Below are 24,159 nucleotides of genomic sequence, written 5' to 3'. Positions count from 1 at the left end.
AGCAGTTTTGTGTGACCTTGAAGCGGGTGGAGACCATAGCAGTTGGGACTATGTAACTGATGGGTAATCAGAGAGGCCTAGCAGGCCCATCGCTTTTTCTGGACTCATCCCCTACCTGAAGGACTTTGGGAATGGGATTTACTTCGTAATGTATGAGACTAGGACTGACCAGGAAGAACTTTGGATCTGTGTCTTTAAAATCCCTCTCTTGCTTCCTCTGGTCTCCTTCCCGGGGTGCACCAGGGGTTCACATTGTTCCCTGACAAGACCCAATTTGATGGGGATGGACCTCATGTTCTGGATCTTTCTTGATTTTCTTTCCACCTACCAAAACTTACCTGTTCACTCTCTGGTGTCTTTAGTTTCTCCAAATAACGAGCTAATTTAGTAAAAACATTTATTCTCTTGTGTGGGGTTTATATATAACCACTTCTCTGTTATATGTTTGCGTTCAAAACAAGGATTCAGTTTGTTGACTCAAAGAAAGGGTAGCATCTTAGACATGTCTTTGGGTAAATAAGAAGATTTTGATATTACAGCGAAGTGGATGTATGCATATCTTACTCATTGGAATCAAACTCCTGCGCTTAGCCAGAAGAAGAAAATAAAAAGGACAACAAGTAATTGAAATACGGCGAGCCTAGTATTAAGAGTGAACATGAGATGGGGGATACGAGCCTGTAGTTCATAGGGAGATTTTGTTTCCTCCCAGAGTGTGAGCGTTTGGGTTTAAAACTGCATGGCCCATGCAGTGCAAGCCAAGTACTTTATTTGGTGTTTACATGAAGAGTTAATAGTCTTTTCCAAAGGGCTGGAAAAGCTGGTTATCCTGGACTTAGTGAGAGGCAGCATAGTATTGTATTTTATGAGGAATTTCAGGGAATTGTCAAGGATAGTTTTAACTGTTTGTAATTGCTGCCTTGAGTTTGACTTTGGACTCTGACCCAGTTCCCTGTGCCATTAGGTATGATGTTACAGTGCTGGTTGGCGGAGGGTAGTTAGCTCCTTTTTTAGATTTGAGACTCATTGTTGCCAAAAGAGCTCAGAAAACATTTTTGTTGATTGAAATAATGCCTACATAACAGGTCAGCCTCATACCCTCTCCACCCTCATGGTTCCTAGAACAGATAGGAGCAGATACATTCTGGCAGCTTTGGTTTGGGAAAGACAGGTCTTGCAGAGTGGTGTTGCAGATCGTCTGTGGGAAATGGATGGCAAGGTCCTGACTTATTGCGACCCTCTTTTCCTCCTACTTCTAGATGCTGCCCTGGCCAAAGAAGGTAGTCATGGAGATTGGTTGAAAGTAGGATGATGGTGTGTGTGAGAGATCCTGGTGGCTTTGAAGATGCTCTTACTACCTTTTTTGTTTGTTTGTTTTTTTAAATGCCAAACCCATATCCATTCCCTGATAGAACTCGTAGTCTTTGCAGACAGTTTTAGCATCCCAAGCGCGGATGACCGCCCGCACTTAGAAGGTTCCATTTCCTCATTTGCTCCTCAAAGATGGTTTTGAATACTGGAAGTATGGGTGACTTATAAGTTAAAGCATAATAAAAGATACGCTATTCATCTCCCCCAAAATACCATTTCCTCCCTCCCCTCCAGCTCTGTTCTGTCTTTTTAGCGGTGGTCCATTTATGGACTTAATGCATAACTTGCTGGCAGCTTACAAATGTGTGTCACAAAGAAAAGGTTTACCAGTTTCGTAGGTGGCCTTGTTTATAATCCTGAGCGTATGGCATCTTGCTCTGTATCTCGCGGTATCACTGTGGCACTTACTGAAAAGACCGTGGTTTCTGCAACGTGTCTGCTCCACAGGGCAAGTTTAAAGGTAATTACCACTGGGGTTTCTGTTTTTTATATTTGATTTACAGAGTTTCAGTTGTTGCCCTCAGTGAGTCTGGAAGCTCCTGTGTATGACACCCAGGCCTTCATACTAGACACAAATGTGATCTGACGGCTAACCCCTCATTCTGACGCTATTTTTGGTGTTTTGTCAGCCTCCTGGGCCAGTCTGATTTTTAACATTTTTCAGTGTGTCACTCAACCCTTGATTGTTGTACGTAATGGCATCATGGAAATGGAGGGACTCTTACAGGTAATCAGATCCAGTGTTCTCTAAACTGTCTTTCCCTCAAAGGGACAATGGAAACATTAATAAATATAATTTATACCAATATGTACTCGGAGAAAAGCTGAACTTCCAATTCAGGGAGAAACTGAAACGGGAGGCCAAAAGGCTCTGTCGTTTCTCTTCTCCCTGCCCACCCCACCCTTGAGATATCAGGATGTAACATCTGGAGCTCTGTGGGGCTCAATTTGGAAACCAAAGCTCTGGAGTCATGCATGTTTGCCTAAGTCTTAAGTAAACCCTCCTAGCTCCAATTTGCTGTGCATGGCTTCCTGAGGGTAAAACTTTAAAACAGAACTGTTGTGACTTCTTCCTCTGCGTTTCTGTGTGTAAATCCCCCGCAGATACTCAGTGGTCACCCAGAAGCTTACTGTGTGTTGTGACTGGGCAGCCCGACCAGCGTGCCTCGCTGGTACCACAGGTAAGAAGCCGACGTGAAGGACAGAGTGGTACTGGTTTGTTAACTTGAGGATGAGCGTGGCATCGGGGTGAGACTATGAATGTGCGTAAGAAGTTAGGATGGCCTATGTGGGACAGGCTCGAATCTATACGATCATGATTCTCCAAGTGTGGTCCTCAGACCATTGGACCAGCAGCAGCAGCAGCAACACCCCCTAAAACTTGTTAGAATGCCAGTTCTCAGCCTCTACCCCAGACCTGCTGAATCAGAAACTTTGAGGGTGGAGCCCAGCAGTTGGCATTTAACAAGCCTTCTGGGTGATTCTGCTGCACATTCAGGTTTGAGAACACTTGTTGGGGAACACAGAGATGGTGCCAAGGGTTGGCCGCTTCCTCCCCACGCCCTTCCCTATAGCACTCTTCTTGCCATGCTATGGAAGTCTGATGTTTTCTCAACCTTAGGTGAAATCCTAAGCCACTGTATCTAAATACCCTGGCTCTGGCTTCCAATTAGATTACCACCCCTTGGTCCCTTTTCTGTGGAGATTCTAAAGCAGCCACTACATTTGTATGAAGACTACTATTAGGTGTTAGTTGGAAGCCTCATTGTTTTATGAAAGGAAATGATTTTCTGCTTGACCCACCAGGGCCTCATTTGTCTGAATACTGCTGAGGTAACTCTAAATTGCAAATCTTTTCAAGCTTCATGTCCCCAGTGAATGTGTGAGGGAGGATTTCCTGAGTGTGGCATTTGTGTGAACACGATCACCGTATCCACGTTAACATCACAGACCAGTTTTCTTTTCCTCTTGTGTCTTTCTGACTCACTGGGTCGTCACTCAGCAGCCTGTAGCTAGGGATTCTTAATGGAAGATCCAAGAACCACCCTTGATATCAGAAAAACAAGCTCTGCTTATATGTATGGATATGGTATTTTGTGGGTAGAGTGCCCATAGTTTTCATCAGATTCAGGAAAGGATCTATGGTATGTACCGGTCCCCCTCCTCCAGGAAAAACCTGATTTATTACTGCTTTAGCTGCTTTTGGATAATAGTTTTTAATACATCTTCACACGATTTGTAGCCATTTGAGATAGAAGAGCTTCCAGGGGGATTGGCAATCATATTTGAGCCTGCCTTGTGGTCTCAAGTGTTACTGTGTACATCCAATAGAGTAAGACTGATTCTTTTCACTTGTGCAGTCATGCCTTTCTATTTCTGGTGTGTGTGTCGGGGCGGCGGGAGGGGAAGATGAATACTTGTGTTTATCCAGGAGTTTCAGGTATAGTATCTTTTAAGAATTCGATCCTGTAAAGTATATAGTGCAGGAGGATATTATTCCTATTTATAGTTGATGGCACTGAGGCTGAGAAAAAGCATGAAACAGTACCATCAGGCTTGCTCTTCACCTGAAAGCACTGGGCAACTCCCACTAGTTTTATGTTCTGGTTACTTCCAAACACACTTGGACGATGCCTAGAGAAGTCTTAAAAGTTTATTGTGGATAAAATACCAGTTGTTTAACTGACCGAAAATCATAATTCTCTCTCTAAAGGAAATGTATCATGTTAAATTTATGGGTATCTTTTTTGCTATTCCTTATTTTAGCGATTTTTAAACACATTTTTATAGATGTATAACCTCTCCTCTTCAGAGTCAAGCGATAGCTGGCTCCAGCCCCTCTTTTCTCCTCCACAAGGATCATAGAAAACCCAATCCTATTTTTTAGCATGTTGGGTCAGGAGAGGGCAAGTCGTTGGCAGCTGGAAACATCACCTCCTTTTCATTAGATCATTCTGTGGGTTTCAAAGATGAGTGCCCTTGTAACTTACATTACACAGCCTTAAAATTGCGCATAAAAGTTTGTTGTGGAAGAGTAGCAAATGTAAGATAAATTGAGAAGGTTAAGGGGAAAACTGTGCTAAGAGCTTCTCATAAATGAATTCTCATCATAAAAGCACAGCGATTTCTACAAGTGACAAATGAACTTGAGATAGTGCTTTGCATTTTTAAAGGATGTGCGGTAGGGTAATTCCATTTGTGTTCAAGCCAGAGATCAGTGACTCACTTATTCTACTTGTGCTTTTTGTCTAATAGTGTAGAAAAGAAAGCTGTATATGTGGGTATTTAATTTACTTTTATTTTGCAAATGCATCGTGTCTAGGATTCAGTCAGCAATGAGATTGTGTGTGTTCAGGCAGGCTGGCACCTAAAAGGTGTCTGTTTTGAGGGTAGGGGACAGAACATTTTCTAAAAGGCATAGTCGTGCTTACAAAGCTTCTGATAGTCTTCTGACCTGAATCACTCTTACTGCAGTGGGGTCACTGAAGAGGACATCAAGATGTCAGTCATTTATTTCAGTTTCCTGGCACTGGGTGGGTAGAAAAGCCATTTGCAAGTGGAATGGTGGTTCTTTCTGTTAATAAGGCAGAGGTTTGATTGTAATAAATTTGAGCAAAAGACGCCATATTTCTATTAGGAATATGCATATTGATGTCATTTAGACGTTTTGGGGGGAAACATAAAATACCTGTATGAATTGTTAGGGTTTGTACACCTGTGACTTGTTGAGCAGTAATGAGGCTAGATGAGAGGATTCCTGCCCTGCCTTCTTACAGTCTGTCTAGTGAAACCTGATGGGTCGTGTGAAGGCTCTGTATTCTTTAAGCCATTGGTGTTAGTGTTAGGAGTTCAGACTAGGTAATTAATAATAATACCTTTGCCCTCTGCATCCGTCCACAGAAGTTTCTGTTTTCTTTCTTTGGCCTGTGGCCACATTGCATTTTTGCTCCAGGATTTTAATTTGTGGGCACAAGCAGTGGGTATCATGTGAACTAATGACCTCAAATGCTGGCTGGTGTGGAGGTGACCTTTCAAAGTCCGAGCACGAAGCCAAAGATCACATTTTTACCTGAATGAGATGTGTTTTGTTGCATCTATCTCAGGGGACACAACGGGTACAGGTGTGGAGGACATCTGGGAGGGGGAGGGGCGCTGGTGCTTCGGGAGTGCCAGGACTGATGTTCCAATCCATCCCCTAGACCATGGTGGTGGGCTTTACACTCCTTGGAAGATGCAGAATGGATTCAAATACTTGAGGCTGAGAAGAAGCCTGAAGCAAAGCGGGCCTCTGCATCTCCCTGAAGGTTTTCTTTTAAGTCCAGGTCATTCCTGGCATCATTTTTTTTTCTTTTTAACCTTTAGTGTATTTTTTTCCCCCTTAAATACTTAGTGCATTTTTTTATTGTCGTAAGAAAAAAGAACACCACTCTGAATATGTGCTTCCTATGGTGGAACCTCGTATTACAGAATGTTTGCACCTAAATAAAGAAGGCAAATCAATTTTAACAGCATGCTAATCAACTGACCCAGAAACCATGTATAACTTGATAGGTGTTTTGAGGTTGTGTATTCACCTATCTGGATAGTTGAGTAGTCTGGACATATGTAGCATTAGGAAATACCTGTGTGATTGTTATACTTGTTGTTTACTCTAAAACGTGTTACCCTTACGTTGGAGTCCAGTGACTTAGGTTCTGACTTCAAAACATTAATAGCTTTGCCTTAATAGTTAAAAAAACACCCTTTCCCTGTCAGTGGCTTTTTGTTCTTAATTAGTTTCAGGTGTACAAAGCAACGTAATAGTTAGACATTTACACCCCTAACAAAGTGATAAAGCCCCCATCTGCTACCCCTCTGACATCTTATATAGCTGTTGCAGTACCACTGACTATATTCCCTATGCTGTACTCCACATCCTGTGACCACACACACACACACACACACACACACACCAGAGGTGCCAAAAAAAAATGTACACACATTTTAAGAGATGTTATCTATGCTCAAGCAGTAGTTTCGCCATAATCAGAAGTGTCTGGACGCTGATGGTAACCACTTTGAGCATCTCTTGTAATTGCAGAAGTCAGATGTGACTTGTATTCATCTTTTGTTATCAGTATATATTGAGTATTACAATTTTAATACAGTTTTTTCTTTTACTAAAATATGCTTACAAAAAAAAAGCGTATACATTTTTTGGGCACCCTCTGAATATATTTAGAGTTGACATTCAATACTATTCTACTTCAGCCTCAAGTGTATAGCGCCATGGTCAGGCAGCCACACAGCCCCTGAGGTGACAGTGGCTTTTAATGTGTGTTCAGGCCATGATGATTCTTTTTGGTATCTTTCTAATGGAGATAAAATTTACGTAACACAAATGCCAGGAATATTTTTGGTCAAGAAAATTTAAGAAATGTTTATTGCCTGAACACTTGATTGAAGTATTTGAATTAAGGGCTGTTAGGCTAGGATGATATAAAGCCAGGTCCTTCCCTTCAAGGAGAGTGCAACCTCCTACAGGGATAAAAACGTAAAGACATAGTAATGGAGACGTGTACAAAGTGCCCTGTAACTGCAGAGGATGTTTGCTGCACTTTCCTTTTTGAGCCTGACTCTGAAAATAGTGGAATCTTTTCCTCTTGCTCTGTTTTTTTTTATAGCGACTTGTCTTACTTCGTTGTCTTCATGTTTTCTGTTAGGGATTTCACACGAGAGTTAGAATTCTGTCAGCTACTTCATGTTTCTGAAAATTTCTCACTCCTAAAATTCAGACGAAATATAAGTGGTAATGCCCAATATCAGTCTGTTAGAATTATAAAACATGTGCTTGATATGAAAGTTGGTAGAAAAATTCTTTTCGAATGTTGAAGTGTAAACCTGGATTCTGCCAAACTTATTTTTCCTACAAGTTTGTGGCAAAATTGTTGGCCAGCAAACTTCAGACCTGTTTGCTTATGTAAGCCAATCCTGTATTAGAATACAGATATGTATTTCTGTTCTTATTGTATGTCTCACCCCTTTCTCCTCCAAAACCCCAACCCTAAAAAAGAGAGTACTTCGTCTGCTTTGCTTTGAAATTTCCTGAAACTTTCTCTTCTTTTTTTGTTATTAAAAGCTCTCGTGTGTTTGCAAATGATAATAGCAATGCCTTTTCCTTTTTTACTGGCAAATGAAGGATTAAGTGGACAATATTTATAAAGATCTCTAGAATTCTTTGAGGGAAGGACTAAGTAAAATGAAACAATATTATGTAAAGTGAATAAATTATTTTCTTGTATTAAGTTGATTTTTTATTAAGGTGATTCTTTTTCAATGCAAATCTGGTTTTATTTTTTTTAATTTTAAGACTCCTTTTTAAATAGTTAATGCTAGTCTCCTTTTTTATAGTTAATGCTTTTTAGGTTCTTCCCTATTTTAAGGCATTTCTGAACTGGCACAATTGTCATTTTTTTCCATTAATTTTATAAAGTAGCTTTTAAATGTTACTTTTAAAAATTCTTCTTTAATGTCTCGTTTGGGGCTTATGAAATGTAAAAATTGACTTCAATTGACTTCACTTTACTAATCTTATTAAAATCTTGCAACATGTTGGTCAAATAATTTTCATAGCTAAATTTTAAACCGTAACAGGACTTTTATTTTACCTTTTTCCGTGTGAATCGGTTAAAGGGCAAAGGATCTGGTTACACTTTATAGTTTTACAGAAAGGTCCTTTTCCTCCTTTCACTATCTTGACAGCCGAGGAAGGCAAGGGAACAATCAACAGATGGGTTTAAGAGAGCAGAAATTTGTTCAGTGTGCTGGAATTTGCTTCCTACCGGGTATGAAAGCTCGTATTTGAGGCCTACAAAGTGACGTTGTGTAAATATGTGAAGGACAGGTATTTACTCTGGCCTTGACCAAGGGGAGAATTTAAGATGGAAGAGCTGGCCTCTTTATAGTAGGTGATTTGGAACTTGACCAGTCTGTCAGTTTTGTTGCCTATCATTGAAACTGTAGAGTAAGTGAAAGAGAGAGTTTCACAACTCATATAGCTCTAAAATCTTTTTTTCTTTTGGTTGATGTATTTTAAGCAGTCGAATACATTTTCCGTAAATTTTACTGCCTTCTATTTACCTTTGAGTAGAAGCCAACTAGAGAAATATTTAGAAGGTTCTGAGCAACAATAGAACACACTGTTAGAAAAGGCCTTTTGTAGCATTCCTCAAGTGTGTGTTGGTGGAAAAATTACTGTAATTGGATAGCGAAATGTTGGAAAATGATTTTATTTGCTATTTAGAAATAGCATAAATGAGACTTGCTTTTTAAATTCATAGGTTCAAAATGTTTAGTCATGCCTCACTAGCTCAGTCTTTGCTCATTATGCTTTACGTTGATGGAATTAAATGTGACACGTTGCAGTATCGGATCAGCCCAGCCCCACAGTTCTAAAGGGTTTGATTGAATTCTGGGGGAAAAAAAAATCAAAGATACTGTTTAATGTCAGAAATGGAGATTTGTGAAATTTTGTTTTTTAGCCTAAAGTTGGTTCAAGAAAGTGCCTCACTGATAGAAGAGGGAAAGAGCATGAAGAATTTCTAAGTTACCGTTTGAAACCCAAAAAACCCGAGAAAGAACAAATGCTTTTTCTCAGCCAGGCCATTGGTGTCTGTACCGGCTAATGGCTAACCATACTCTGGCTAATCTCCGGGGAGTGCCCTCCGTACTGTGCTGCCAGCCTTCGTAGTAAACACCTGTTTAATGGCCATTCGGCCCGGAAACATCCAGTTTTATCCTCTGGATATCCAAGGACACATATGGATGAAGGTCAGAGCTTCCTGATGCTTGCTCTGAGGCTCTTGGGCATTGAGAGCTGAGCTGCCTGACTGTAATGTTCGTTATTTCCAAGCAATTCTTTGGAGGCCATCTTCCAATTCTTTTGCTTACCTTGTACAGGGACCATCTACAGTTTCCTCTCATTTTTAGTGGTGTCACTCACTTGTGCGTTAGTATTCGTAAGATTATATGAGCATTTTTATATGGCCTAAAATCACCTGCCGTTTGTTTTAATGGGTAAGGGTAGAGAGTTCAAAGTTAGACATAGGTTTCATTTTCAGCTCTGCCACTGTGTGTTTTTAGTTACGTAATCTCCGTAAGCTTCAGTTTTCTTTTCTGCAAAGTGGGTATTCATTCATTTATTCATTCATTGAACAAATATTAGGAATGTGCGAGGCCTACTCATATTCTTGGTGCTGGGAAGTGAGCAATGAGCAAAGCAGACAAAACCCCTGCTCCCAATCTACTGGGGGCAATGGAATAGAAATGAACAGAAGTTAAATACATGTTACATGGGGACAGTTGCTACAAACGAAAATCAAACAGGGTCAGGGGTAGAGCGACAAGATTGGAAGGCAGTGTTTCTTTCTGTTTTATGTGGACTCTGTTTGAAGTGACGTGTCAGCAGAGACATAAATGGAGAGAGGAATGACCTAGGAGGATATCTGGGGATAGAGGGTCTCAGGCAGCAGCAAGTCTGGCAGGCACAGCCCCTGGAGCCCCTGGGGTGAGAGCCAGCGAGGTGTGTTTGAGGAGCAGTGAGGAGAGCGGGAGCACACACTGTGAGTGATTCCCCACTTTGTGGGGTTGCTTCGTAAATTAAGTGAGATAACACGTCTAAGATGTACTTTGTACACATTAAAAGAATGATAAAGCATAACAAGGGAGGATTATTTTAGGTACGCAAGAAGGGTTCAGTAGTAGAACCTTGATTAATGACATTCATCATCTTATTAAATATAAGTAGAAAAAATCATATGATCATTTTTATAGAAAAGGCGTCTGATAAAATTCAATATTGATTATTGATTTAAAAAAAAGACCCACCTCAAAATATAGTAGCAAATGTTTCTTGGAAGATGTCTGCACAAACTCTGTACATCAAAGGTGTCAAGATTGGAAGATGTGGAATTATACAAAACTAAGCAGGTCAGGTTTCTTTCCTACAGGCCATCGTAGCGCCTTAACACACAGAATACACTTTGTGAATATTCAAGGGGATATTTAGAATTTAGCATTTTCCAAATTTATTTGAATACAGAACCTTCAATAACAATAACTACTTTTCTTTCTTAAGAAACATTTTACAAGTAGTTGTCACGTTGGAAAACATCATGTTTCTGCTTGGATTTTGCTTTTGTTTACCTGCATTATTCCTTTCAATAAATCAGTACTTTTGATTCATTTCTAAGATTACCTGTATTCTCTCTCCGTGCCTGCATTTCCTTCTCTGTGATATTCCATAACTCGCTAATTTGTTTCGTGGTTGAGACCCTCCCAAAGTCATCCAGATGACACAGGTTTCTGGGTAGTTGAGGAATTGTGCGCTTAACGTGGAGGAGAGCATTCCTGTGGGTTACAAGATAAGGATTCTACCCCTGTCTTCACCATTTCTCCGCTGCTTAACTTAGAAAAGGTCACTTAGCCTCCCTCTGCTTCAATTTTGTCATCTGTAAAATTCAGGGATTGGATTTAGGTCCATCCATTTTAAGACTCAGAGTTACTATAAATATGCTTAATGGGATCAGTGATGATTGTGGGCTATGTTGAATATTTTGTTTCACTCTTTAAGTTTCCACATGTGACTATATAACTTTGTGTCTCAGTCCCATTCTTTTGGGAAGTGAAATTATTCAATAATTAGCTCGTAGTCAACTCCATGTATTTGAAAAGTTGCTGAATTGTTTGAGACTTCTGTCTTCATTGATTGATTTGTTAATTATCCTATAGGAAAGCACTTGATTATAACACAGGCCAATTACTACAGTGCTATGGATAAATCCATCCCTCCTGCATTTATTTTACTGATATGGGGAGAGACCCATGTTGTGGATATTAATTATCTCCCCATCCCACGTGTTCATTTGGTGGTTTTGTTGTGCCTTTTGTGAACTCCCTGCCTATTAGCTGATTTCTGAACTCAGTGCAATAGAGGTTGAAATTCATTGAATTTATGCCATCTGGAAATGAGCGTTAAATTCTGTCCCTCTTTTGAAATTAAGCATGTGAGGTAGCTATTACATGGAGGGATTGTGAGCCTGGGTATGATTTTATTATGCAGAGGTAGAATGTTTGTTAGAAGGAAAGAACTTGCCTGGAGAGAGATTTTGAGTGTGACTGAATGGATAACTGCCACCTTCCCCCCTTTTAAGCAGGAGACATATTTTGTTTTTAAATGAGATGACATCCAAGAGAATTATCAAGACTCAGTAAATTTTAAGAGTCCTTTCAATTGACGTGAGTTCCGTTTAACCTTGCTTTCGATGTGATTCTGGGCATTACTGTCAAAGGACTTGGCTCCCTTTGAAGTTGCCAAGCGTTGCTGCTGACAGGATCATGAGGGTAAAATATGAGTCATTCCCAGGAAAGCCTTTAGTGATACACAGCGATGCCTTATTACCTAAGTAAAAGCATACGTGTGGCGGTACCTCAAAATGGTGAGTGTAAGGGAAGGATATATGATAATGGACGCTAAGATGGGAGAGCTGTTTCTCATGAATTAGAGATGCCCTTTCATAATTCAAGAGTCGCAGAATGAAGAAAGACTTGAAATAGCCTGAAAAGCATCTGGAAGCAATCCGTAATTCTTAAGAGTTAGTAGAAGAGCCTGTATCTCTCCAGTATATGATGATAAAACTGTTCATGTGGGATTATGGAAGAAGTAGAATTCTGTTACTTGCAAAACCTCATGCAATGAAATGCCCAGAGATTTGATTATGAATTATATATCTCAAGGTCCCAGGTCCTTAATAAGTGGTTAATTGATTAGAGTGAGGAAGGCAGATTTGAAGGGACTGAGGCAAGTTTAATATGAAGCATTTGTTTATTTGTGTGTGAAATGTTATCCTTTAGTTTTCATGCCCTATATACTCACTCTTCTTGTGCCTGGTCACTACCACTAGTTTGGAAGGTTTAGATCACGTTGTACCCCCCTCCCCATTTTTTTCTGTTCATGAAACATTTGCTATAGGAAAAGGTACTGCATTCTAAGCCTTTTAAGGCATTTATAGGTCAAAAACACACACTCAAAAGCTCTTACAGTAACTTTTTAGGGAACCATCTTTTAATAGACTGTTGCAGAAAAATTATTACATTAGTAAGTGTCTTATCCTTTGGGGGTTGGGAAAAAGATACAGAGATTTCGAAAAGACATTTTGTTGTACTACATTCTGATTTGAATTGCTGACCTTAACCCATCTAAAGAGGGGGAGATACTAATTTACCTAATACTTGTATCTATATCAGAGCAAGTTGCATCTTGCTTCTGGCTTTGGTATGAGCAGTTATGATTATATGTAATTACAATGTGTACCCTGTCTTTTCTTTCTTTTTTACATGATAATTGCCATTTCCCCATTTTATTATAAACATAACATTTTTGACAGCTGACAGAATTGTGGTTAATTATGTCATATCAAATTTATTTAACATTTCCCCAATTGTTGGACATTGAAATGATTTCTGTGCTTTAAATATAAGTATAGTACTTATTTTTTTTAAATCTTCTTTCTTGGAAATTTTCTCTAGCTTCCTATTTTGACATTGAATATTGGCTTTTTGTGGTTCTATTTAGCATTTGCGTTAGCTTCAGCTTTTTGTATCTAAGTGTTTGGGGTTAGTCTTTTTGCTGTATTGTCCTGGACACCTCTAGGTGTCATTCTCTGTTTTTCTCTCAGGTAGGATAATTTTTCCCAGCCTTTTTCAAACTCATATTTTTCTGGTTGTACACTAGGGATTAAGCTATGTGTTTGTGCTGTGAAACTTGTCTTCCCAGTTAGGCCTGATGATATGAGATGTGTGTCTAAGACCTAAGTAAATTCTGCCCATGGGATGGCAAAAAAACTGAACTTTCACCTGTCGATGTCTAGATAGGTCGAAGGTACTTGGGAATATTTTGGGAGTATTGCATACTAAAAAAAACTGTTTATGAAAGTTATAGTCCTCTCTTTGCTATTTTATATTTTGTTGTCATTAGCTTAATATGATGCTGCTGATGCATAGATATGGATTTATATAGTTTCCCACTTTTTTTTTCTCTTATAAAAGAAGCATAGAATTACTTAGTATCTCTTAGAGGATAGAAGAATCCTACTTCTCTACTTTCTGCAACCCAGCATAAGTCTTGTTTTTCGCTAGCATTCAGATTTCTAAATACCGATTTACGTTTTGCTTAAAATTTTTTTGTTTTAATGATAAATGTAACTGCAATCTGAGAATTACCCACTCAGTGCACAACAAATAGTGGTTCAGGGGAGGAGGAACAAACAAGTGAAACTTAGATTGGGTTTTGCAGTTTATTAACGATTATGTGACATTTTTATTTCTTTCTATAGATTTTGAAAATCTTCTTGGAGTTTCCAGCCGTGCCAAGTGTTGGAGAAATTTTTTCTGCCCCTCTGATCAAGTGAAGTGAGCAGAAACAACCCAGTGCGAGGCCATTAAAGAGTGCAATCATAGGTAATGTCTTCTTTTCTTATCACTATTGGTATGTGTTCAGTAATGTTGAGTAATATACTTTTTAGAAAAGCCTAGTTGAACTTACATATTCCAGTGAACATTATCGTGTTCAAAACCATCTTTCCGAGAGGCTACAGACTCTACCTCCACTCAAAACAGTAAACATTTTTTCTGCATCTTGATCCTCTGATACAATCCTTTCAACATCCTATTTCCTGTGAGGGTATATTTGGGAAGTGGTCTGAACTTGTTTAGAACCAGGGTGATGAATCTGGGGAACTCTAATATTGATTTAAAAAACCGGAAGGAACAAAAATGTAATGAAACCAGTTTTTCCTTTTGTAATTTGTAGATGTGTTGAAGGCTCACATGCTGTATTGAAAGTTAATTCTAAGAAGTGACTCTAAGTTTTAAACAACGGTGGGTGGTATTGTTAAAATAAGTGAGTAGGCTCCCTAGCTTACAGAGAAGCAAATAGTATTTATTTGACTATGTAAATGTTGGTATTCCTGCTTATTAAAATCAATCGATCGATCAATCTGTCGGTAGTGTAGAAAGGCTTTCTGTATTAATCACGGTAGATAAGATGAGCTATAAACTTACTTATATGATTTGCCTCCAAGGCTTTGTAATTACTGTCTTACTGGTGGTGTGTTTTGCATTTATTCCTCAAAGTGTTGTTAGAGGGCTTGTTTAAAATGCACATGAAAAATTCAAATTCCTAGGCCTCCATCTAGTGTGTTAGTATCTGAATGGTAGGAGGCAGGATTTAGGAATCTGCCTCACAGGTAAGTACCACCAAAGATTGACACCTTCAATGCCGTATAGTCTTACCTCTACCTAACCTTCATATTTTTCTATTTAAAGTGCTGCTTGGTTATTTCTTTGATTTTTGCTTTGAATGAAACAATGCCAATATTTTTAGTATACTACTTTGACACAGGATTATGGTCTCAAGTAGCTTATTATTAGATCAAATTGAGAATGTGATTGAATAAAACTGTACTTTGAACTCTATGTCTAAATTAAAAATACATATATTTTTCCTTGGATATAAATGGGTAAATCTGTTTTTGACATCTAGATGCCAAATACTAAATTTTATGAAATATCTGCTTTTAAGTTTCCTAATAAGCTGTACTTCAGGTATCTTATTCAAATTGAGGGTAGAGTACTGGGGTAGACAGGCATTGGAGGCCCCTGGAATCTATGCTACATTATATTTATCATTCCGTTGAGAATTTTTTCAGTAAACATAGTGATGAAGGTTTTGCTGTGTAATTTATGGTTCAAACAGAAGAAAAATTTCTTTCTAGTGCCCTGAGATTTGTGAAGCTCTTTGAAACCTCCAAATGAAAGGGAGGGAGTATTAATGTGAAATGAAGCAGTAGGCTTTGCTGTGAAGTTATTTTCATTACCATGAATGTTCTTTGGTAATCATTCCTATAAATTTATTAATTTTACAGCATGTAAACATTGTGTATAAAATGTTATTTTTTAGATATTTTCAATCCTACAAATTATAGTTTTACTTTAAAAGATATCTACTGAATAATAATGAATGTCAACTATAATTATATATATATGGTTACAAGAAGTGGAGTACAGCATTAGGAATAGAGACAGTGGAAATGTAATGGCTGTATGCGATGTCAGAGGGGTAGTAGATTGGGGGAATGGGGTTATCACTTTGTGAGGGGTATAAATGATAAATGTCTATTACAGTGGATTGTACACATGAAACTAATAAAAAAGGGTATATTTACAGTATTACAGCTCCTGTGCATGTTAATATTGAGAGATAATATACCTTGTGTAAAATAAAAACGTGACAACAGATTTATAACTTAAGGCTATTACTTCAGATGCTTATTTCTTTATTAAAATATTTAATTTATTGGTATGAAATATTCCATTAAGTTTGTACTTTTAAAAATTGTGTTAACATTTCCATAACATAAAATTTTACCATTTTAACTGTTTTAAGTGTCTAGTTTAGTATTAAGTATATTTTCATTGTCATGCAACCAATCTCCAGAATGTTTTCATCTTGCAAAACTGAATCTCTATACACATTAAAAACAACTCCTCCTTTACCTCTCCCCACAGTGACCGGTAACCACTCTCCTAGTTTTGTCTCTATGAATTTAACTATTCTAGATACCCCATGTAAGTGGGATCATGTGGTATTTGTGTTTTTGTGACTGGCTTATTTCACTTAGAATAGTGTTCTTGCAGGTCATTCACGTTGTAGCGTGTTTTATAACTTTCTTCCTTTTTAAGGCTGAATAATATTCCATTGTGTGTGTGTGAGAGTGTGTGTGTGTGAGAGTGTGTGTATAAATATATCACATTTTGTTTATTAGTTTGTCCATTGACGGATGTTTGGGTTGCTGCCACCTTTTGGCTATTGTGACTAATGCCTTTCTACGAAGTTGTACACATATCTGAGTTCCTGCTTTCACCTCTTTTGGTTGTATATCACCTCTTTTGGTTGCTGGATCATATGGTAATTCTATTTTTAATTTCTTGAAGAGCCACCATACTGTTTTCCACAGTGGCTACATCATTTTACATCCCCACCAACAGTACATAGGAGTTCCAGGTTCCTCACATCTTCGCCAACACTGAGGTTTTTTTTTCTTTTTCCAGTAGTAACCATGCTAAGGGGTATGAAATTATATCTCATTGTTGTTTTGATTTGCATTTCTCTAATAATTAGAGATGTTGAACACCTCTTCATATGCTTATTGGCCATTTGTATGTCTTCTTTTGAGAAGTGTCTAGTCTAGTTTTCTGCACATTTTTTATTGGGTCACTAGTCTTTTTGTTGTTGAGTTGTAGGAGTTATTGATATATTATGGATATTAACTCTTTATGAGATATATAATTTGCAGATATTTTCTCCGATTCTGTAGTTTGCCTTTTCATTGTGTTAATTTTGTCCTTTAATGCACAGTTTTAAATTTTGCTGTAGTCCAATCTGTTTTCACTTTTGTTGCCTATGCTTTTGGTATCCTATCCAAGAAATCATAGGCAAATCCAGTATTTTGAAGCTTTCCCCCTGTGTTTTCCTCTAAGAGTTTTATAGTTTTAACTGTTAAGTTTAGGTCTACAATCCATTTTGAGTTAATTTTTGTATATGGTGTAATACAGAAGGGTCTAACTTTATTCCTTTGCATGTAGATACCAGTTTTCCCAACACTATTTGTTGAAGAGAAGTTTATACTTATAAAGACAGGTTAGGATAAGGAAACAAAAAGCAGACAGTAATAAGTGGTTATGTTGTGTCTGTGTAAGAATTCTTATAACATCCCTTGTTTCTAATTAAGAAGATATTTCAGAAACTAAAGGGTATTGCATGGATTTGAAGCTGACCTGAAACTAAGATTTAATAATTGTAAGTAGGCATAGAGCCTTCGTTTAAGTTTTATGTTAGTTATTTGGTGGGCAATAACTTCTTATATTTGGGATTTGATTATGGCAAACTCTGAGTTATGGTCTTCAGTAGAGAGAGAGAGAGAGAGAGAGAGAGAGAGAGAGAGAGAGAGAGAGAGAATCTGTGTCCCCTGTTAAAGAGCTTTTCCCAGTTAACTCCAGCCAATGAGAGATCCTCTAATGTTTTAGGGAGCTTTAGTTTCACGGCCATAAGCAGAATCAACATTCTCATGATAAAGAATAGCCAGTAATAAACCTAGGGAAATTCTGTAACTAGCTTGAACCATTCACTCATCTGTGTAGCAGAAGTTATTTGGAACATGTTTTTGCCCGTTAGCGCTAAAAAGCAGTATGTGTGTTGACAGAATGGTATTTGTATTGATTCTGAAAAGGTAAAATCCAAATATGGTGTCATTAGAAGTGTGGTTATTTTGGGGAGGACACTTGGAGGGTGTTGGAGGTGGGGATGGGTGATATAAAAGCAAATATGTGTAACTAACAGGAAAGCCCAGGCAAAGTTGGTTAGAGGGAGCTTAGGTGGGTATAGGAATAACAAGGATAATGCAAGGATCTAACACTTAGGTGTATTACTTTCTTTGGAGGAAATGATAGTGAATAGTAAAGATAACACAGCAAGGACCACAAGTGGAAAATGGGTTTGGAAAGGGTTGAAGACAATATGATACAAAATGTGCTTGATTGTCTTGTGGAGATGCTGTCAGTGGAATTCATCTGTTACAGATTTTGGAAGTGTTCTCAGAACGGTGAGACAAATAGCAGGTAGATAGAGGCAATTACAGATATTCTGAGCTGTTGAGAGAATTATGTATTTGAATATAGTATTGCAGGGTTATGAGCTGTCTACATGAGAAAAGAGTGTCAGTTAAGCAGCATTCGAATGCTGTCCATTCTCATATAATACTGGAATGTCTGAGTCATGCAGAATTGGGGTGGTGAGTGAGGAATGTTTTTCTGTGTTTTCCCTGGCTTTGTGTGGAACCAGTAGGGAACCATTTTCAAAAGTGGTTTTGAATAAAAATATAGTCTTAAGATTGGTCTGGGACTGAATTTTTCTAAGTAAATAACACACCCACAAAAAATCTAAAAATAACTTCTTGCAGTTAAATAATCAAACCAGCTACCTAATTCTGTCATTCTGAAATTTCTTCATCCTGCACATATCTTTTTGTAACTTTATAGATTTTAAAATTATGGTCTATCTCTACCTTCTTTTGTGAATTTAGTCTTTTTATTTATTCAGTCATGTTTGTCTCTTCACATGTTCCATCACCCCTATAATTTCATTCTAGCTTAGGTTGGATCTTTTCCAGCTCTCTATGTATCTTCCAATCGACCAGAATGGCTTACAATAAATATATATAATTTATGTTTGGTCGTGTTTTCTATTTCATTTTCAACATCATTCTTGGAATACTCTGCCTTTCTTGGTGTTTAAGGGCACAGGGTTACATTGAATTGATGCACTCAGAGAAAATTCTCTAATGACTTTAGAGAAAATTCTCTCATGACCAGAGGTTCTCAGTGTGGTCCCCAGATAAGCAGCGGCAGCCTCACCTGGGAACTTGTGAAAAATGTAAATTCTTGGGTCAGAAACTCTGAGAAAATTGTATTTAACCAGCCCTGTAGGTGATTCTGATGCCTGTTACAGTTTGAGAACTGCTCGGGACACTCTCATTAGCTGTGTACTGTTGTTCCAGTCGTTCATTTTCTCTAGCCCCTGGTCTCCGGGTCAGATGGATTAGGGGTTCTCAAACATTGGTGCGCGCAGGGATTATCTGGTGAGCTTGTTTCAAAAACTTCAAAAAGCAGGAAGTTTTTCCTTTGCCTCATACACTGAGATTCTGGTTCAGTAGGTCTTGGATGACTCAGTTACCTGCTTTGGATGACTCAGCAAGCTCTTCAAAATAGCTCTATGATCTGGGCCAATGGATGTCTCTTGAGTTTCCTTCAAACCCCAAAGTGACGGGATTTAAAAGGACTTTTGTGATCTCAGTAGCTAAAAATTTGGGTCCAGAGTTTTACATGCAAAATATAGTTTGTATTTTTCACTGAAGCCAATACATTCTGATTTCTTTTCTTAAAAAGTATGATTCTTTCTTAAGTACCCAGATTATTATATGAGATTTTTCTGAGGCTTATCCTCATTGGTAAGGCAGTTTGCTCACTAAAAGAGGCTTCTGATGCTTGTAAACTTAGAGATTTCATTATATGGTTCTTCAAGGTAATTTATAAGCATCATTAATCAACTAAGCACTGGTTCTTAGGGAACACTACTTTTTATCGAGATATTTTTGTTCCTACCCTTTATTTTTAATCTCTAAGCTTGTTGCTTGTGCGTGAGGATATGTTTCCCTCTTCTCACTGTCATTCATATTTTTGTTTGTTTCTTTAATTTTTATGGTGCAACCTTATTAGAATTAGTTTTTGTGAGTTTTCCTCTTGTTTTATTGGCTGCTCCTTTCCAGCCTTCTTTCATCTGTCTATCCCTTGAATGTTACTGTTCCCTAGGGACGCCCAAGTTCTTTTCTGCGCATCTCACCTACATACTTTCTCCTCATCTCACCTACATGCTTTCCCCACATCTCACCTACATGCTTTCCCCTCATCTCACCTACATGCTTTCCCCTCATCTCACCTACATGCTTTCCCCTCATCTCACCTACATGCTTTCCCCACATCTCACCTACATGCTTTCCCCTCATCTCACCTACATGCTTTCCCCTCATCTCACCTACATGCTTTCCCCTCATCTCACCTACATGCTTTCCCCTCATCTCACCTACATGCTTTCCCCACATCTCACCTACATGCTTTCCCCTCATCTCACCTACATGCTTTCCCCACATCTCACCTACATACTTTCCCCACATCTCACCTACATGCTTTCCCCTCAGGACCTGCTCCTTCATGTCTGCCAGGTCCTTGCTCAAATGTCCCCCTAACGCTACCCTTTATAAAGTAGCATCTAACACTGTCACAACTCTCTTCTGAGCTTTGGCCCCATGTAATGAGCTGCCTACTGGCTGTCCCATAGCAGATCAGGTTAACATATCCAGAATTGAACTCGTCATTCTTCTCCCCTGAAGTCTGCCTTCTCTCATGTTCTCTGCCTCGGTGAATGGCCTCACCATCACCCTTTACGTAGCTAACATTTACCCAGCATTTCCTATGCTTAAGGCACTGTTCTAAGAACTTTCATGTAACTCCTCACAAAATCCTTCAAGGTAGATTCTATCGTTCCCGTTATACAGATGTGGAAACTGAAGCTCATGGCGTGTAAGTAACTTGCCCCCAGGTCACAAAACTATGAATTGGTGGAGATGGACTCCCAGAGCGTGTCGTCTTACTTACTGTGCTCTGGTGCCTTCCCTTCGCAGTAGCCCAAACCAGAAACCAAAGATTACTCTGTACTTCACCCTCTTTCCCCCAGCTTATCTGGTCAGCTCACCTTTCTACATCTCTCAAAAGCAGACTTCCGCTTCTCTGCGTTCCATGGCCAGTGTTCTAGTCCAGGCCTTCATCATCCCTTATCCCCACTATTATAGTTGGGGGCTTCTTGGCATCTATTTCTTTATGTTATTGCCAGAGGATTATTCTTCCTAGTAGTAAGTCTGGTCATGACACGGGTCTGCATTCACCAGCCTCACCCCTCCAGGATTAGTCACATAATGTCGGGCAAACCCTCTATTGTCTACTTCACTATTGAGCAAGCCCCACCATTTCTGAGGAACAGGACGGTTCAGACATTTTAAGACTCACTCTGAGGCAGATTGAGGGAAGACTGCTGGTAATACCTGGGTGGTAGCTGACATTTTGAAGGTTAGGAAACAAAAATGATATCTGTTGATTAGTCTTTGCATCTTTTGGTCCTTAATTTCTACTTATTGTAATAAAAGAATAAAAATAAAAAATGTGACTGTAGTCTGGCCAGAGAGGGATTGCCAAGAAGAGTGCGCTTCTCACCCCCACTCCAATTCTGTGCCTCAACCATAGTAAACTACTTGCACTCCCTACAATATGCCATGCTCTCTCTCCTTCCTCTGGGCCTTTGCATATGCTGTTCCCTCTCCCTGGAATAGTCTTCCCTGGCCCATTTGCCTGGAAATCTCCATTTTCAGGTCTCAAATTTCATGTCACCTGGAAAGTCTTCTCTGATGCCATTTACCTTTGAACAGTTTGGGTTAAATGCTTTTTCTTATGTGCTGCCCTGGCATATACCATTCTTTCCCTGCCCCATGACTCATCAAACTTGGTTTTATTTGTCTGTTCAGTCAGTTGCTGCTTTTAAACTGTAAGCTACATTTTATTTATTTTGATGTTTCTGTTCACCCAGCATAGATGTTGAATAGATATTGATTGTATAGAAGAATAAATAAGTATTTAAATGAGCTAATTGATTTCTGCCAATTTTACCTGTTTCTTATCTTTGTAAAATAACTCGAGCAGGGGATAGATCTATGAGTTAGGGTTAGGTTCACCCGTAAGTAACTACCAGAATCAATGGGTTAAAGTAGGGGGTTATTTTTCTGCTACACAAACTAAGTCTGGAACTAGGCTCTCTAGGCTTAGTAGAGTGGCTCCTTGATTATCAGGGACCCAGGTTCCTTCTGTCTTTTTGCTCCATTCTCCTGGGCGTGATCTTTGTCCCCATGTTCTTATGTCAAGATGGCTGCCAGAAGTCTAGCCATCTGCAGATCCCCCCTTACACACACACACACACACACACACACACACACACACACACACACACACACACACACACACGCTGCCCCTGCTTTTAGGGGATTTCCTGAAAGGGCTTCTAAGGATTTTCCCCCATAGTCATTGGTCAGATAACAGCACAGTATTAGTAATGGCTGCAAGGGAGGCTAGGAGGTACAGGTTTTTGCCTTAGTTCTTTGCTGCTTGGTACAAAACCAGGGTTCCATTAATAAGGAAGGAGAGAATGGATATTGAGTGATAACTAGAAGTCTCTCTCTACATAGCTTAGGATGATGCCCTCTTAAGTGATGATAGAGAGATTTAGTACATAATTTGCCGATCAGTATGTCAGCACTTTTTAAAATAAATAAACAAACAAATAAATAAGGATTTGAAGGGAGTCTTACCTTTTTATATCTCTAGTAACTTTATATAAACTTACCAGTCTTTTTGGATATTTTAGGAGATTTAATTACAGGCATCTAAAAAATCTAAATGATTACTTTCATTATTTTTGGGGGTTTTTTGCACTTGTTGATTTAAGAGTATACCTTCTTAAAGTCTCATTGAGATATCCCCAGCCTCTGCTGGTGGGAGTGTAAATTGCTAGAACATTTGACAAAAGATTCGGCAATAGATACCAAGAAAAAAGGCTTCTTTATCTTTAATCTTCTTCTGTTCAATCTTCTATAACTCTAAAATATCAATTCTATGAATTGGATTTTTTTGGAGAATTTAATAGCCTGGAAAAATGCTCAGGATGTAGTGTTAAATGGAAGGAACAGGAATCAAGATTTAATCCTGTCATAAAATTCTTCAAAAAAATGTCCAATTTTATTAGTTGTCCTTCATTTCATTACGTGGATGTCCCATATATATTTAATCCTTCCCTTATTATTGAAAACTTAGCTTGTTCCAATTTTTCATTCTTAGAAATATTCTTCAATGAATGACTTAGTACATTTATACATAATTTTGTTTGGGTTTCTGGGTTTTTATGATCAATTTGTAGAAGAATGAACAGAAGAGATTAAAGATATAGATGCTTTATTTGTTGATATCTATTGCCAGATATATTGCCAAATGTGTATACACATGTTATGCTTTTGATTTTGCAAAATTTATGAAATTATTAGAAAGTATAGAAAAAAGGGTAGAAAGAAAAACAGTAAAGCTTTAAAAATAGTTTATCTCTTTTGGTGGTCCTTGCAGTGATTTCTTACTATCTTTGTATTTTCTATATATGTTTGCAATCGCTATATATTGTTTTTATGATTTAAAAATGAATTCAATTTGAAATAAAGAATATACCTTCTATTTTGATGATTAACTGCTGCTTTACTACTTGGAGTCTCAGCATCAAAGGTGAAATTTTAATATTGATATTTTAATCAAACAAGAATAAGCATATGGCAGATATATCCTATAGGGTTTGTAATTTACATACTTGGCATGGTTTCCTGCATTTATTTAGAGATATTTTCTCCATTTTTCCTAGTAATTTCAACCAGTAATTTTTTTCCCCCCACCGGCATTTGTTGTAGCTATTAAAAACAAAAGCACCACAAAACTATTCAGTAGCTGTACTGTAGAATAACCTTTATGTAGTCCTAGGGTCATTTTTAGCATAGCATCACTTCCAGGGCAGTTCTGTTAATATATAGTATGTATTTGTTTCTAGAGGCAAAAGCTGAGAGGCTCATGTAACATATGGATTCATGTAACTGACTCTCAAGTAAGATAAGGTGTCCCAGTGCCCTATTTCACATTCACAGATCCTGTAACCAGGAATAGATTAATTTTAGAGATGCATTCCAGAATGTTAGATAAGGAGAGAGAGTATGAAAAACATGTTAAACATCAACCAAAATGGTGTCAGTGAGAAAACAACAACACAAACATACCCCTATATCAACAATAAACAGTTGGGGATTTGGGGACCTACGGATGGTAGTGCAGAGTTTGGGTTATGTTGAAGTGGGAGAGGATAGATTTGTGGGAAACTTTTGAGCGGTTTTCCCCAGGCTATTGAGAATGAGATACTTTTCTAAGGCAAAAACATACTGCCGACTGCTACAAGATTCTACCTCTAATTCTGTTTTCCCTCAATTGAGAAAATACTATTGATAGAAA

At 38.4% G+C, this 24,159-nt stretch overlaps 1 protein-coding gene across 3 annotated transcripts in view; it reads left to right on the top strand.

Annotated features, from left to right (window-relative positions):
- FHIP1A (FHF complex subunit HOOK interacting protein 1A) overlaps positions 1 to 24,159 on the top strand; it is a 204,700-nt gene that overhangs the window by 35,486 nt on the left and 145,055 nt on the right. For 2 of the 3 annotated variants that reach the window (XM_019722794.3, XM_074338440.2), the window contains exon 2: positions 13,743 to 13,866. The gene's annotated coding sequence lies outside the window, so the exon portion shown is untranslated. Of the gene's footprint in view, positions 1 to 2,505; positions 2,553 to 13,742; positions 13,867 to 24,159 lie in introns of those variants that run through there. The other variant, XM_074338444.2, reaches the window with a different exon arrangement.

Source organism: Rhinolophus sinicus, chromosome 15, assembly GCF_057876585.1.
Source record: "Rhinolophus sinicus isolate RSI-liver-muscle chromosome 15, RSI-T2T, whole genome shotgun sequence".
NCBI lineage: Eukaryota > Metazoa > Chordata > Mammalia > Chiroptera > Rhinolophidae > Rhinolophus > Rhinolophus sinicus.
The sequence above is the reverse complement of the archived record's forward strand: the minus strand, read 5'-3'. Positions and strand labels throughout refer to the sequence as shown.